Source organism: Erpetoichthys calabaricus, chromosome 18 (genome assembly GCF_900747795.2).
Source record: "Erpetoichthys calabaricus chromosome 18, fErpCal1.3, whole genome shotgun sequence".
Classification (NCBI taxonomy): Eukaryota; Metazoa; Chordata; class Cladistia; order Polypteriformes; family Polypteridae; genus Erpetoichthys; species Erpetoichthys calabaricus.
The window spans coordinates 60,510,629-60,527,443 of record NC_041411.2 but is presented as its reverse complement, the minus strand read 5'-3'; positions in this window follow the sequence as shown (position 1 = coordinate 60,527,443).

The window sequence follows — 16,815 nt, the reverse complement described above, 5'->3', positions numbered from 1 at the left end:
GCTGGGTATACTGGGAGAAGGATGCTAAGGAAAGAACACCTATTTTACCACCTGTTCGTTTAAGGGTAAAACAGATGTTAACCTGTCCTCTTATCTTAGCTAAACCAAACCCAGTAATTACATATATAGTTTAAAGCCTTGGCACAATACAAGTATTTTTTATGCACAATTATAACTTTATTTCTTTGTTGCCATATCCCATATTATAACCCCTTTCACATATACAGTCTGTCCCTGGAAGAATCCATTTGTCATTTATTTATACTTGGCCAGCTTTAAGCTGCAAATCTTCTGGGAAGTAGAAGGAAAACCTACCATATCTTGGGAAAAAAAACCCACATAGACATATGGAATATTTTCAAACTCCAGGAATTAAACGCAAGATTCTCGAGAAGTGACATAGCAGTACCAAACACTGTCACCACTGCTCTTTTGCATGGCTAGTTGTTTGAACTTTGTCTTGAAATTAAGTGATTCTAAATTACTTTCTATTTAATACAAAGAATGAATTGTTGATCTTTATTACCACCAGATGCATCCATTTGCTGTCCATGTCACAACTGTTGTTTTCCACCAACAAAGGGGACAATACACTAAAGAATCAGTGGTGAAATGGGATATTGAAAAGTTTTTGCGTTGTTGAAACCACCTTATGTAATACAGTAATCCCTCCTCGATCGCGGGGGTTGCGTTCCAGAACCCCCTGCGGAAGTTGAAAATCCGCAAAGTAGAAACCATATATTTATATGGTTATTTTTATATTGTCATGCTTGGGTCACAGATTTGCACAGAAACACAGGAGGTTGTAGAGAGGCAGGAGCTTTATTCAAACACTGCAAACAAACATTTGTCTCTTTTTCAAAAGTTTAAACTGTGCTCCATGACAAGACAGAGATGACAGTTCCGTCTCACAATTAAAAGAATGCAAACATATCTTCCTCTTCAAAGGAGTGCGTGTCAGGAGCAGATAATGTCGGAGAGAGAACGAAAAGCAAACAATCAAAAATCAATAGGGCTGTTTGGCTTTTAAGTATGCGAAGCACCGCGGGACAAAACAGCCTTTCAGCATTTTTTAGAGGAGCGTCCGTATCCTCTAGGCCAGTGTGCGAACAGCCCCTCTGCTCACACCCCCTCCGTCAGGAGCAGAGAATGTCAGAGAGAGTGAGAGAGAGAGACTGAGAAAAACAAACAATCAAAAATCAATACGTGCCCTTCGAGCTTTTAAGTATGCGAAGCACCATGTGGGAATCATGTCGCTTGACAAAGCAGCTGCACAGAAGAGAGCAATGTGAAGGTAATCTTTCAGCATTTTTAGATGAGCGTCCGTATCGTCTAGGGGTGCAAACAGCCCCCCTGCTCACACCCTCTCTGTCAGGAGCAGAGAATGTCAGAGCAAGAGAGAGAGAGAGAAAAAATAACAAACAATCAAAAATCAATACGTGCTGTTTGATCTTTTAAGTATGCGAAGCACCGTGCGGGAAGCATATCGCTTGACAAAACAGCCACATGTAAGCCCAGCAAGGAAGGGAGCAATGTGAAGGTAATCTTTCAGCGTTTTTTGAGGAACGGCCGTATCCTCTAGAGGTGCAAACAGCCCCCGTGCTCACAATATATTTGAGGAGTTTTATTTAATACGTAGTACATGCTCTGATTGGGTAGCTTCTCAGCCATCTGCCAATAGCGTCCCTTGTATGGAATCAACTGGGCAAAGCAACTGAGGAAGCATGTACCAGAAATTAAAAGACCCATTGTCCGCAGAAATCCGCGAACCAGCAAAAAATCCGCTATATATGTTTAAATATGCTTACATATAAAATCCGCGATAGAGTGAAGCCGCGAAAGTCGAAGCGCGATATAGCGAGGGATTGCTGTATACCAGGAAAAAAAATGCAGTAGCATGTATTTCTGAAGCTTTACCATCTTACATTTGGCACTCGTCAATGTGTTTTTATCATCTGATTATATTGAGCCATAAAAAGTAAAATACATGCTACTTCATCTTTGCTGCTCACCAGCCTATAAACTTCTAAGCAAAAAACCTTTGGGCCTCTTCAGCTTCAGCTAATTCAGATCAGACACCCTCTCTCCTATTATATACGCTTTTATATATAGAGAGAGCCAAGAAAGTGAAACATTTAATATGAGCTAATTAATACAGTGTCCAGTAGGATTATCCTAAAATTAACTAATAAATAAGCAAAGATTTTCTTCCAATAATGTCTAAGCAGGGAACATTCCCAAGACACATTACTTGTGGGGAAGTAGGTGCCAGATGACATGCTGGTGCATTAAATAATGTTGCCTGAGGCACGACACATTTTGCCATCACCCATCCCCAGATTGTTACAAGGCATGAGACGATGCACTCAATGCATATATATAGTAATATATACTGCGATACAGATTTTACAATACAGTACGTTCTTGGAACAGCAGACAAAATTATAAATAATTAAAAATAAATGATATGTATAATTTTTGAAAAAAATGAAAAAGATTAGCTTAAAACAACTGAACACCCAAAATAGGCAATTAAGACAAAAAAACGAATAAATTCTTTACTGCTTCTGTTTTACCTCCACACTGAACAATTATTTCACAGTCCAGAAATCAGCAGACTTTTACAAAATGCCATACTATACACAAAACTATCGGTGAAAATCAGAAACTTGAACACCAACATTATGCACATAACAAGTAGCTTTGTAATGTGCATCTTTAGATTCTAGGATGCTTGCTGTGTCTAATTGCATTCTCTGAAATTAAAAAAAATGTAAATAAAAATATTTATCAAAAAATATAAAATTCAGTGTTTAAGTAAGGCAACGGATATATGTGTAATTCTTAAAGGCTCATACTTAATTCTCATTTTTTTCTATTGTTATTTTGTAATGTTAAAAAATACTGTTGTGTGTAAATGCTACCCTTAACAAAATGCCACTTGAGATGATCCCCATGTCACCTCACCCCTGGTCCTGATCTTAATTCAGATACAAATTTTTTAGTCTGAGTCGAGAAAGACAGAGAAATGTGTACCATTTTGAGCTGAGCTAGACCACGTTTGGCACATGATTATTAACAATGTATTTTAGGAAGAGCTGCCTTCCATTCTTTATATGAACATTTCTTTGAAAGCTCTTAGAGTTGCCTCATATTATGAAGAGTTACCTTATTTGGAAACACTGATATGGTTTAGAAATGCTACATGTATCCTTATCACAGCTGAAAAATATAATTTCTACATTAGATTGTAAAGGACCTTTAAGAAAGTCAGAAACGTTTAACCAAGTTTCTGACACACATGTAGTAAAAGAAATGTTTTAATAAAAGGCTGTATTTCAGGTACGCTTATTAAAAGGATATGAATATATCGTCAACAGTCAAATATCTAATGGTTACAATAATGAAGGTATTCCACTTATTAAATATGGTGAGCTTAAAAGATTGCGAAAATATAGATATTTATCTTGCCATGGTACTGTTGATGGTAACATCACAAACTTCCATTACCTCCTGCACTGCTACCATATTCCAAGTGAGTGCTGAACCCCAGAATTTCAACTGTTGGCTTTAATTAATGGTAACTGGTGCACAGAGCAAAGTATACAGGAAGGATTTAGTGCAGGATTTCTTCTGCATGGCTAATTAAATGGGTACAAGTCCACATTTGTCTGATTCCTTCTATAATCTCATAATATGTATATTCACAACCCTAAAAGTTAGGTAGTGCCTTGCCCCCTCCACTTTAGATCTCTCAAGGATTAGTTTATTATCCATTCCCTCTTTGAATTTCAAATGAACATCATTAAAGCTGTGTCAAGTTTTTAAAGAGGAATGTGTAAATACATTTAGGGCTGCACAGAAAAAGATATAAGGGTGTTAATTTTAACAATATTAATTTTTGAACTAATGTGAGATAATGACACAACCAGTGAATGAGGTCTTCAGTAATACATGCCATCAGGTTATTGAAGTTAAGTATAAAAATGGGTATTTATAAAGTTGTACAAATTATATTCTTAGATACTGTATGTCAACTGATATGCATTATTTTTCAAATTAATCTTGTGCCTTAAGCCTTTAAATTTCATTCTGTACATGAGCAAGTTATTTATACTAAGCACCATGCCATCTGTATGAAGAAATACTTCTTGTTCAAGTCCTTCCTTTAAAATTCCCTTTGACTGTCCATGCAATAGTGAGAAGTTCAAAGTTAATTGTAAATAAAATTGTTGACAAAGGGCACACAATCTTGGTTTCACAACATTAGAGAAAGAAATCAGAAATGGTATAATTTACATGATGTAAGGCGTCTGAACTAGAATATAATAGTTTCATCTATGGAGCTGTATTCAATCCAAAACCAAATTTAGATAATGCCATGATTAAATAATCCCACTCAACTCTGTCAGACGCTTTTCTGCATCTTAAGGTACTAGGACCTTGGTTGACAGACTTGTTACTGATGTATACTGTAATGCTTAAAAGTCTTAGATACTTTAGATAGCTCACAAAAACATTTGTCTTAGACTACTATTTTATGTTACGTCTTCAGGATGAGTGTTTCAGTAGAAACAAGTGTATTTTGGAGTTCCAATTATTCCTTTTGCACAAAGTGAAGCAAAACAGAAAGGAATTTGAATGCCCCTAAAGAGAGAAACTAACATAGTAATAGAGTACTTTCCATTTAAAAATGTGAACTCTTTGTAAACATGTTTGATTAGACAAATACTGTATAACAAACAGGTACTAATGGTCTTATGACATCATATGGGATCTTATGACATCATGTGTGGGTTGAATGAAAGTAATTGACTAAAACCAAAACAGCTATGAGGAGCTATGAGTGACAACCGGACTAAAAATGTGGCAGTTTAACCTGCAAATTTTTCACCATACCAAAGTGAGCACAGAGACAAGACACCAGGGGCCTCATGTATAAATGGTGCGTATGCACAGAAATGTTGCGTACGAATGTTTCCACGCTCAAATCGCGATGTATAAAACCTAAACTTGGCGTAAAGTCACACACATTTCCACGGTAACTCATACCTTGGCGTACGCAATTTCTCCGCTCGGTTTTGCAGACTGGCGGCACCCAGCGTCAAAGCAGTGCTACTGTTCCTGTGTGATCACCCTTTCTTTCTTAGCTCCACATTCCTGACGCGGCTTTATAAATACACTGAAATTAACTGCATATTGTTTATTAGTGTAATGCATCTGATTGTAATTAACCTGTAGCAATATAATGGTCCAGGGAATAGCCATAGTATTCCAAATACCATAACTGCTTTAGTGTTGTTACGCTCACTGCATCTTGTTCTTCTTGTTGCTGCTCCCGTTAAGGGTTGCCACTGCGGATCATCTTTTTCCATATTACTCTCACTGCACCACTCGGAGTATTTATATCACTGTATCTGAGTGTGAATCACAGCAGCAGCTGATCGGAAAGAGAATGATCGGTATACAGTTTCAAGTACACACTACCTCAACCACGGCAAAAAGCGTCAAAGCCTTCCCTGTACGGACCTCGCGTTTCAGAAACAGTTTCATCCCAAGAACTATAAACGCACTCAATCAGTCCATCAAGTGCTCCTTGTAGAACTGTTTGTACTTATAAGTACAATTACCTCACTGTAAACTTACACTACAGTTATAATATTGCACAACCTGCGCTACTTTATAAAGCGCGTATGATGACAATATCATTTTTAAGATGAAATGCAGCAAAATATGTTGCTTATAGTATACAGATAAAACTTTAACTTCATTTAAATAATCTGCATTGTTAATAATTAAACATGTGAGGACACGGTGCCGCAGCGTATAGCTGGTTCACGGATAGCTCCTGCCTTGCGCTGTATTATTGCTGGTGCTGACGCGACACTGGAAGGATAGACGGATAGAATAATTAAACATGTACTACGAAGATATTTCAATGTTCCTTAAAAATTTTGAAGAATCGGCGTTCTAAGCTTACAGATGGCTTAACGTCTATTACAGAGCTGATTGTGTGACGATTGGGTATTTGGAGAAAGAAAAGTACGTTTGAAAGAGACAGTACTTCTGTAATAAATTATTTCATCGAAGGTCGCACATGGCGCAGCAAGCCTCTTGCGTGAGATATGAACAATCACTGTGCCACCGTGTTCCCATGTTTAATAACGTGCTTTCATTGCTATCATCATGAAAAAGATATCATGTATACATCTCAGTATTTTAATTATTCAGAGAGCTGTAATATCTCGAATGTAATGGATTCTGTGTCCTGTCGGAGAAAGAGAAAGAACGGAAGCACGTAGTGATTCACACACATAGAGCACATAGAAGATCAAATACAGAACAAAGCATTTAACGTGCTACTTGAGAAACTAGTAAAATAAACGATTTTAAGATGAAGTTTATGATGTTCTACTTTAATGGCAAAATAAAACTACGTGATTAAAGTGGAAATTTCGAGATTAAAGTTGACATTTCATGCTTTTTTCCCACTGTGTGCCAATTTTTTTTGTCTGTACCCTAATAAACTTTCATATGACACTCAGATGGTCCGCTGCGAGTCGCCTTTTTACGGCGACTTTGATATGTGATTTCTTTTTTATTTCAGGTACTGTGCGACTTTGTGAACTTCATCTTTCGAGTTTCTCCGACACTCTGTCACTCGATCAACTTTCTTTTGTTGATTATACCACTGTTTAAACCAACAAATAGTATGTTTTTCCTTTGCCTCCACTTGGTATTCACTGAAATTCTAATATTTTCCCCTGTGCTTTTCCCATTGTCTTTTCACAGAAGGCTATTTATATTGATTTGCATATTCAAAGAGGCGTAATTCTGGGAGGAGTTGGGGCGGGACAGAAGGCGCGTGCACGTGCGTTACTTTTCACGCTGATCGGGATTTATGTAGTGGAAGAACGTGAAATTTTGCGTGCGCACAGATTCCTGCATCTGGATTTTTCTGTGCGTATGCACAATCCCGCTTTTGTGCTTACGCCATGTTATAGTGTGAGTTCTACGCACGGCGTTATACATGAGGCCCCAGGTGATGATTCTGCATCAGAACTTTCATGGCAGACAGGTGTTTCCAGAAGTGCTGTCCAAGCAGTGTTAGTTGGTCACCGTACCTGAGAACAGCAAACAAGAAATGCATCAAGCCTACTTCTCTTTGAAATTGTAAGATTTTTAACAATTTACAGATACATGATGTCTGTTGATATCTGGTAACGGTTTGCCCCATTATTTTCCTTTGTTTCTTCTGAGACTCTTTTATTAAAAACAGCTAGAATTGAAACTCCTACTTACTACTAGAATGTTTTGAAACTCCTCCTTAACCTCCTTAGTGTTACATTTTTTTCCTCAAAAAAACATGTAAAAAGCATTGCATTTTTTTTGGCTTGAAAAACTACATTTTTATTAAATCTCATCTGTCTACTAGAAAACATGCAAAACACTAAAAGTACAAAGTCAGAAGTATAGAAATTAATAATAATAAAAATAATAATAATATGAACAGCACACTGCATAAATATGAGTGATGCGTGCATCACTTTCAGATTCCCAGAACCGCTTTTGGCTTCACTGACCATTTCAATGTCACTGCCTGAAAACAGATTCATCTTGTAATCATTGCTCAAGAGAGGCATTTCTTATGAGATGCCATTGATGAGGCTAGGAGAAGATGCGTCTACACCATTGCCCATGAAATGCTTGGGCAAGACATGCCTATACCGTTCGGCACTAATGCTATTGCCACTTTTACAGCCGAATTAAACCTTGGGTCTTAAGCAAGATGCATCTATACCAGTGTTCTCAAACTCCAGTCCTGGAGGGCTGCAGGGTCTGCAGGTTTTCATTCTAACCCTTTTCTTAATTAGTAACCTGGTTTTGCTGCTAATTAACTTCTTTTCAATTCATTTTAATTGACTTGTTTTTTAAGATTTGTTTCCCTGAATTTCTTCATCGTTCCTCTGAATTACTTCATTTCTTTCCTTAAATTGCACCCAAACAGAAATGAAGTGTGAAGTGAGTGAGCCAACAGAAGGCCAACTAAGTCAGGGCTTCAAACTCCAACCAATTTCACTCCATGCAGTTGCTTAATTAGGTGCTGATTTTTGTTGTTAATTAAACCCGTTCTTTAATTCCATGGCGTGTTGCTGCTCTCATTGAGCAAAAGCACAAGTTTCTGAAATTCTTTTCTAAGAGCACTGTTAAAATGTTTTGTGGACCCGAGCAGATCAACATTCCTGAGACCTTCATCTTTCTTTATTTCCCGATATTGTATGATGGACACAGTTTGTTGGTCGTGCTTTGGCTCATTTTGCATCTCACAATTGTTTGGCAGCTAATTAAGAAAAAAGAAACAATTAAGGGGTCTGAATCTTCAAGAGCAAGTCAATTACAATTAATTCAAAAGAAGTTAATTAGCAGCAAAAACAGGCCACTAATTAAGAAAAGGGTAAGAATGAAAATCTGCAGCCACTGTGGCCCTTCATGACCAGAGTTTGAGAACCCTGTTCTGTACCGTTACCCAAGTGACACTCAGGACTAATGCTGTAAAGCAGCAATGCTTTCAAAAATTATTCCTGTGATAGTTTGTTAATCAGTAACATCCTTTGAAAGGGCTATGAACAGAAAAACGTCCAGAAATGAAGTCAATATTTGGTGTGATGACCCTTAGGCATTTAAACAGCAGAAATTATCTTAGGTCCACTTGCATGCACATTCTGGAGGTAGTCATATGGTCAGTTGCTACAGTTCCATGGCAGACATGGGCTGTGTTACCTGCTTCTCTTTCACCAACTAATTCTAAACTGGATCTATGGGGTCTATACCAACTGCTGTAGGATTCCATGTTCCTATTTTCACAACTCAGTTGTTTATGATATTGACCATGTCATTGACCAGATCATCATCATGCAGCAGAATGACGTTGAGACCAATCAGGCACCTCCTTGATGATATTGCATGGCCCCTGTACTACTCCTTATGTGTGAGAGTCCCAAGATTTGATTAAATCACCAGCCCCTTTTGCAGAAATTAAGTTCAAATCTATAGGAAGCGTCCACCATGCTTCTGCGAACTACTGTTTTCATTCTGTTTGTGAGACCATTTATTTTTTTTCTTGAGGGCCTTTTCTCTCAGACTTTACTAGTATTTCTTTTGAGATAGAATAGTAGGCATTTCATACACATGACATTAAAGGTTGTTCCCAAATTCACACTCCTCTCTAAAACAAGTGTTTCCTTACACCTGGTCAATATATACAGTAAATCCTTAACATTTCAAATAATTTTATATTTGGCTCCTAAAATAGCCTACTGACTTACCTGGGCCCATGCTATTAAGTAGTGCAAGTCTAACAGCCCATATTACTACAGCATTTGACAATCTGTATGGTATTTTTCTTTCATGAGCCCCACTCCATGAGTCCTACTAACTACAACAGTCCTAACTGATATACTGTACGTAGGATACAGCACAATACACAAACAAAATCAATGAAGTAACTTAATGGCACCACTTTCAGTACTGAAAAGTGTAAATATATTTAAGGCCATCACAAAATAAATTAAGCTTACAATTTCTGATTTAACTTAGTTTTAGAGAATGCTAATAAACATAGCAATTGGGACTTGAGTAGCATTGACTCAGTTCCTGTTAATGAAAAAATCTGACACTTGGATTGTTTCTTTTCACTGTAGCCAAAGATTTAAATAAAAACACTTAAAATCTTTAGACAGCCACAAGTTAGTAATTTTGGGAAGGGTAGGTAAAGAAGACGAAAATGTTCTTGTCACGAGTTTCTCAAAAATCTCATTAAAACTAATTATTACATATTAGGTTTGGCTTGCAGGCCCCAGCAATTCATGTATTTTCAACACACTTCAGCCAAAAGAAACTAAAGCAAAATGCTTTGATTTAACCAGACACACATGGAAGCTTGAAATGAGAAGAATGGGGAAGAGAAGAATAAGCATAGATTCGGCCTGAGGAAAAGTCATTAAGGAAACCGCATTGAAGTCTTTCTGGCTCGTCAGAGCACATCATTTGAAAGCAAATCACAGGCAGATTACTTCTTTTCTATCTATAAAACATGAAGTTTTATTAAATACATTTTTGTATTGCTGTTTTCTCAGCTCTGCACAGATTATTAAATAGAAAATAACTGAGAAGCTAGTATTTAACAAATGTTTAATCTACTCTCTATATATAAAATTCTAAGCCTAAAAGTACAATGATTTTGTGCAACGATTTTATGTGACGCTTTTATGTCATGTTTTTTGTCACGCTTTAAATCGGGCTTATTTTAAAACCTACATATATATGTTTCGTATCATTCTTTTCAGAACGTATCGAACTTCTTATTGCGTTTTTAAATTATGAACTAAAAAATATCAAGAACTCACGTCCCGCGAGACGAGACTTAACCAAGAGTGCCAAGAGATTTAACCACACCTAGATAAAGAGTAGGACAGCTGTTGTACAGGCTTTTAAATGTTCAAAGCACCGCACGAGATGCAGATCACGCAGCACAGCAGCAGTAACAAGCCAGCAAGAACATGTGCAAAGAGGAGTTAAAAAAAAACTGTATTTGTTTCCCATTGTATCACAATTGAAGAGGGGGTTTTGGAGGAGCGACCGCATCTCCTTGGGGTGCGTTCAGCCACCTCTTCACAACGTGAGTGACAGACTAGCCGCAATTGGGGGTTGGGTACCGAAGGTGCCAAGGGGGCTTGCCCCCCTAGTATTTGATAAAAATAACATGCAAAAAGTACAAGTGGAAATAATGATAAAGTTCAAGAGGGAGAACATTACACTCTGAGGACTGATGGTTCTACAAGAAAGCATATGTTTTGTCATGGAAGGGTTCAAGGATGGCCCAGTTCCACTTAACAGAATGCACCTAATCCTGTACTCTTATCACACTGTCAGGACTGGCTACTGTTATAGTTCAGTGCTTCTTCTTTCTTTTACATCTGTATCCCCAGGCAATTAGATACAGCTCTAGAAAATTCAGAATTGAAAGTTTCATTTTTATTAGGCATTATTCAAATAGATAGTGCCATAAAAGCAAAGTACTGTTTGAACACCTTACAACCTAGTAGTACTAGATTTTAGTGTTTTCCAGGATGCCCATTTCTTGTGTTGTGTGTTGTGTCAGCAGTAAGTCAGGGGATTCCTTCTTTCTTCTCATTCTGATAAACTCTTTTACTGATCAGCTAATCTAGGTATGATGTGGTCATTCTGTCCCCAAGATGACTTTGTCTTTTTTCAATTAACATTTCTTGTCTCAAAAGTACATTCAGAGAGCTCATATTCTTCTGCTATAAGAGTCTGGAGGTTGTTGATGCAAGCCAATGTAACTTGGAGATGATCTTGAGCCATCATCCAAAGATCATAAAAGTAAAATAATGTTTTTAAAATAAGCTGACTTAGCTCAAGCTTCTGACATCATAAATGTGCTCCAACAGCACATTTAAATATCAACAAGAAACGCCTTTTGAAACCAAACATACATTATGGTAACAGTTATCTACAAAAATACGCATAGCCAAGCAATATGTTAAACTCACACTATAGAAGAGCTAATTACACCTTCCAGCTAAATTATTTATCTGGTCATTCTTAAGCAAACATCAAAGCATTAACGGACAAAGTACATTCTTAGTAACCAAGGAACAGAACAAGCTGTTTTTAACATAACCAGCTGAATAAAGCATGAAAAAGAAAAAAAATGATATCTGGTAAAGGGACACATTTTAAACATTACAGGAAAAGTTCTGCTCATTTTTCCAATCTGTGGCCCTAGGCCTGCTGGTCACTGGGGCCACTCCTCAGTGACAATGCTGTGTCATTCTAATAAGAGGATGCCATCCCTTGGCGTGGTGAGTTTACTTGACTAAAGGCTAAAGTGGCTTTACTCCTCTAAAGTGGTACTAGAGGAGTAACATATTAATTTAGGTCTCCATTATAAGCAGGTATTAACAGTTTGCAATTTATAACACATATTATAATGATATAAAACAAGAAAAAAGCGGCAACACATTTTTAAAGTCTTGTTATTTTTAATAATAATTTATTATTGTTAATAACATAATTAATATAATGTTTATAGACAGTTAAGAGATGGTTTATAATGAATACATAAACTAACATTTGACAAAAATAAGTTAATTCATTGGTATCTGCTGAATCTTTCTCACTAACACAGCAAAACAGATGAAGAATAAATTTGAACCCTGGAGGAGACTAGCAATTTGCTTGACTTTTAGTATTGATTTCATTTTTTAAACAAACAACTGTCAAGGAAATAGAACACAGCACATCATGAGAACATTAGTCTGTGGTACAATAGAAGCCCAGGACCATGGGCGACTTTCTCATCTGTTACAGAATTCTTGGCTCTTCAGCTACCCTGGTGGCTTAGTTAGGAGGAAAAAAAAGCTGGATGGTGTTGTGAATTTCTACAAAGCAACTGTCATATGTTGATTATTGTGAAAGACAGACAACAGGCAAGGGACAGAGAATGTTAGCTGCTCTTTTTAATAATTGTATTTAATTTTATTTTACAGGAATTAGTTTAATAAACAACACAATACCCCAAACAGTTATGCCTGACCTTCAGCTCTGTCTTGTTTTGCAGTTTGCCTGTGGGTGATTATATTTGAGGTCTTTTCTCACACTTATAAAATTATCCTTAGTGTGCATTAAGTAACATTCTTTTTCTATATATTGGCAAAATACTTTTATAAAGTATACGTTTTTGTGTGAATGCAAGGTAAATCTCTGTGTAAATATAGCAAAAAATCTGTAGTACTGGATATCTGCATAACTATTTAAAGCATAGACCATTGTGACATAGTTACTGTCTATTACTGCAAACTACAGGGCTCTGGGTGCTAATAAAATGCTATGATTGATTAGCATACTATGACACAAATGCAGCATAAACAGCAATATTAGTTCTAACAGGAGTATTCCAAGGTAAAATAAATTGTAAAATCTTATATCAAATGCAAAAATATCAAATTGCAAAGTTTATGGGATCTGTAATTAACTAAATTATTTACAGATTTAAAAAATAGAATTTAGAGGTCACTTCTAAATCAAACTATAAGCCAATGAAGAGAGTGACCTGGAGCAATTTGATGATTGTAAAGTGAAGCTCATGTGAACTACCAAAAAAAGGACTAGGACATTGCGTCCTGCAGTTTGATTTTAGTGCAGCATTGTGGCTCAGTAACAACCTACTACTAAGAAAAAGTTCTTCACCCAAAATCCACACCAAAACCTTACATTCTCTGCTTCAGGTGAGAAATAGCAAATGATGAAAAATAGTCTGGTAGCATGAATGCCTTTGCTCTTCTGTTAATTAGAGTAATTAGTTGAATCAAGCCTTCCATAGCAAATAATCCAACAGATAATTTATGTGATTAGAGCAAAAAAAAGCTTGATTATTGCATTTTTTAAAAAATTTTATTTATTAATTTTATTGTAATCATTCCATACAAATAGATCACTTTATAACAAAAAAAATTTGAAGACAAATCAAACCCCACCCCTGAGAAGGAGAACTTAGCCAAAGGAGAATTGCTTAGGGCTTTTTAATAAGGCAACAATAAACAAAAGAAAGGAAGAAATATATATAAATGCGGTAATAATTATTTCTCTTATTCTAAAATAATATTGATTAGATCCTGCCAGGTTTTGAAAAATACTGTACGGATCCTCTAACTGAGAATTTAATTTCAAATAATATAAAACATTGGTTTCCCACTGACTTATCAGAGGAGAGTTAGGATTCTTCCAATTTAACAAAATAAGTAGTGACTGCAATCACCGTTTGCTTGTCCTTCTCCACTTCAAGTCTGTCTGGAAGAACACCAAACACAGCTGTTATTGGGTTAGGAGGGATTGTGACCCCACGGCTGTCTGAAAGGCACTTAAAAATTTTGGTCCAAAATGATGTTAGTTTGGTGCAGGCCCAAAACATGTGACCCAGTGAGACAGGAGCTTGGTTGCAGCATTTGCAGGTTGGATCCTGCCCTGGATACATTTTGGACAGTTTTAAGCGAGACAGATGAGCTCGATATATACTTTTTAGTTGAATAATTCTATGCTTTGCGCATATAGAACTCGAGTGAATTCTCTGCTTTGCTACCTTCCACTCCTTTTCTGATATATTGATTAAGAGATCTTCTTCCCAATGTCCTCTTGGATCTTTGAAAGGTAGGGACTCTAATAAGATTTTATATATTGCGGAAATAGTGTTTATTTCCTCGAAATTGAGCAGTATTTTTTCCAGCATTGTGGAGGGTGCAGGGTGGGGGAAATCGGGCAATTTCTGTTTAACAAAATTTCTAATTTGAAAATAGTAAAAGAAATGTGTAGCTGGGAGGTTGAATTTTGAACGTAATTGTTCAAAAGATGTAAATGTACTTTGATTTCTGTTTTTCACTAACCTTCCTCTTGTTAGTTCTATAGGAATATTTAAGTACTAATATCTGTGACTGCTTCTAATTATTAAGGTATATAAAATACCAAGAAAGCACTCTTTATATACAGTATAATACAGCTATAAGCACATGTTTGTTATTCATTTATTTCTAAATTTTTAATTACACTCTTTCCTAAACATTCATATACCCTTTCCATCCTTGACTGTGAATAAATAATTAGTTCAAATTAGACATGGCATTGTACAATTTTGTGTCTGCTATTAGCTTAATCTGACTCTCTTTATTAAATGACTTATATGAGGAACCGCTAAAATATTTTGAGTCTTTCATGCAGGATATACAAATTCAAAACTTTTTTTCTGCAAATGGAATAAACTCAGTTCAGCAGGCAGTTCTTCCCCATTCCGTCATAATTTCTTTTCCAAAACTCTATGATCAAAAATACAGCAGACGGTCTGCACCCCCCATTGGGAGTAAAAGAAGTTTACAGTAACACTAAAGAAAGAAAGTCCAGCAACTGAAGATGGTTCAAGCTAGTTCAGTGCTAGTTCTATTTTATGCTACTTTTTATTAGAATAGATAACACAAGCTAACAATGTCTCAAAGACATTTTTAGAAAATCCCATAAATAAGGTGTTAATAAAATAATAGCTGTATAAAACAGCTTCATTAAACCACTCTCAGATTTCCTCAATAGCACAACACCACCCCTTATCAAGGTATTTCGTTCATATACCAAAGTAACTGAACATGATTTCAGGTTATTCGACATTATTTTTATACCAGTTCAGTGTAGTGACTGTCACTATGTGTATCATTATTGGACCAAGCTATGCTATTGGCTGGTATAATTCATCCATCCATTCATTATCCAACCCGCTATATCCTAACTTCAGGGTCACGGGGGTGTGCTGGAGCCAAACCCAGCCAACACAGGGCGCAAGGCAGGAAACATTTCCCAGGCAGTGGGCTTACCTGGCTCGTAAATCTCAGAGTGACACAAATTTGGCCCTACTCTGAGGAGTAACAGTAAAAGTATTTTATCAGTTTTCCTAATTAGGAAACTTCTAACTTCACCAGGGTTAAGGAGCTCTTGTGAGCTGTCCTAGCTTGCTAGGATGTGCAAGAAGATGGCATTCAGGCAGAGATCAATACGCACATACTGGGAATGGCTGAATGTTTTAGAGACATTGGACAACAATGAACAAATATATAAATTTGACAGAGATAAAATAATTTTTGTAACATTATAATGATCTTCTATGTTACGTGATCGATCCATTTATGTGGAAAAGCCAGGAGTGCCTGGCGTCATCCATATAACAAGAATTGCCCCAAGTATGGGTGAGCGCACATACACTTACTGGACAATTTATTAGGTGCACCTGTTCAACTGCTTGTTAATGCAAATATCTAATCAGCCAATCACATGGCAGCATTGTTAAGATGACCTGCTGAAGTTCAAACCGAGCATCAGAAAGGGGAAGAAAGGTGTTTTAAGTGACTTTGAACTTAGGTTGTTGTGTACTAGACAGGCTGGTCTGAGTATTTCAGAAACTACTGACCTACTCGGATTTTCATGCACAACCATCTCTAGGGTTTACAGAGAACGGTCTGAAAAAAGGGAAAATTTCCAGTGAGCAGCAGTTCTCTGGGCAAGATGGGCTACAGCAGCAGGAGACCACACCGGGTGGCAGTTCTGTCAGCTAAGAACAGTGAACTGAAGCTACTATTCACACAGGCTCGCCAAAATAGGACAATAGAAAACTGGAAAAAATGTTGCCTGGTCTGATGAGTCTCGATTTCTGCTGCAACATTTGGATGGTAGGGTCAGAATTTGGTGTTAGCAACATGAAAGCATGTATCTGCCCTGCCTTGTATCAACAGTTCAGGCTGGTAGTGGTGTAATGGTGTGGGGGATAATTTCTTGGCACACTTTAGGCCACTTGATACCAAATAAGCATTATTGAAATGCCACAACCTACCCGAGTCTCACTGCTGACCATGTCCATCCCTTTCTGACCACTGTGTACCCATCTTCTGGGGGCTACTTCTGTCCAGATAATGCGCCATGTCATAAAGCTCAGATCATCTCAAACTGTTTTCTTGAACATGACAGTGAGTTCACTGTACTAAAATGGTCTCCATAGTCCCCAGAGCTCCATCTAATAGAGCACCTTTGGGAAGTGGTGGAATAGGAGATTTGCATCATGGAATGTTTCCAGCACCTTGTTGAATCTATGGCACGAATGATTACGGCAGTTCTGAAGCCAAAAGGGGGTCCAACATGGTACTAGTAAGGTGTACCTAATAAAGTGGCCTGTGAGTGTATATGAATTGTAAGCGATAAAAACAG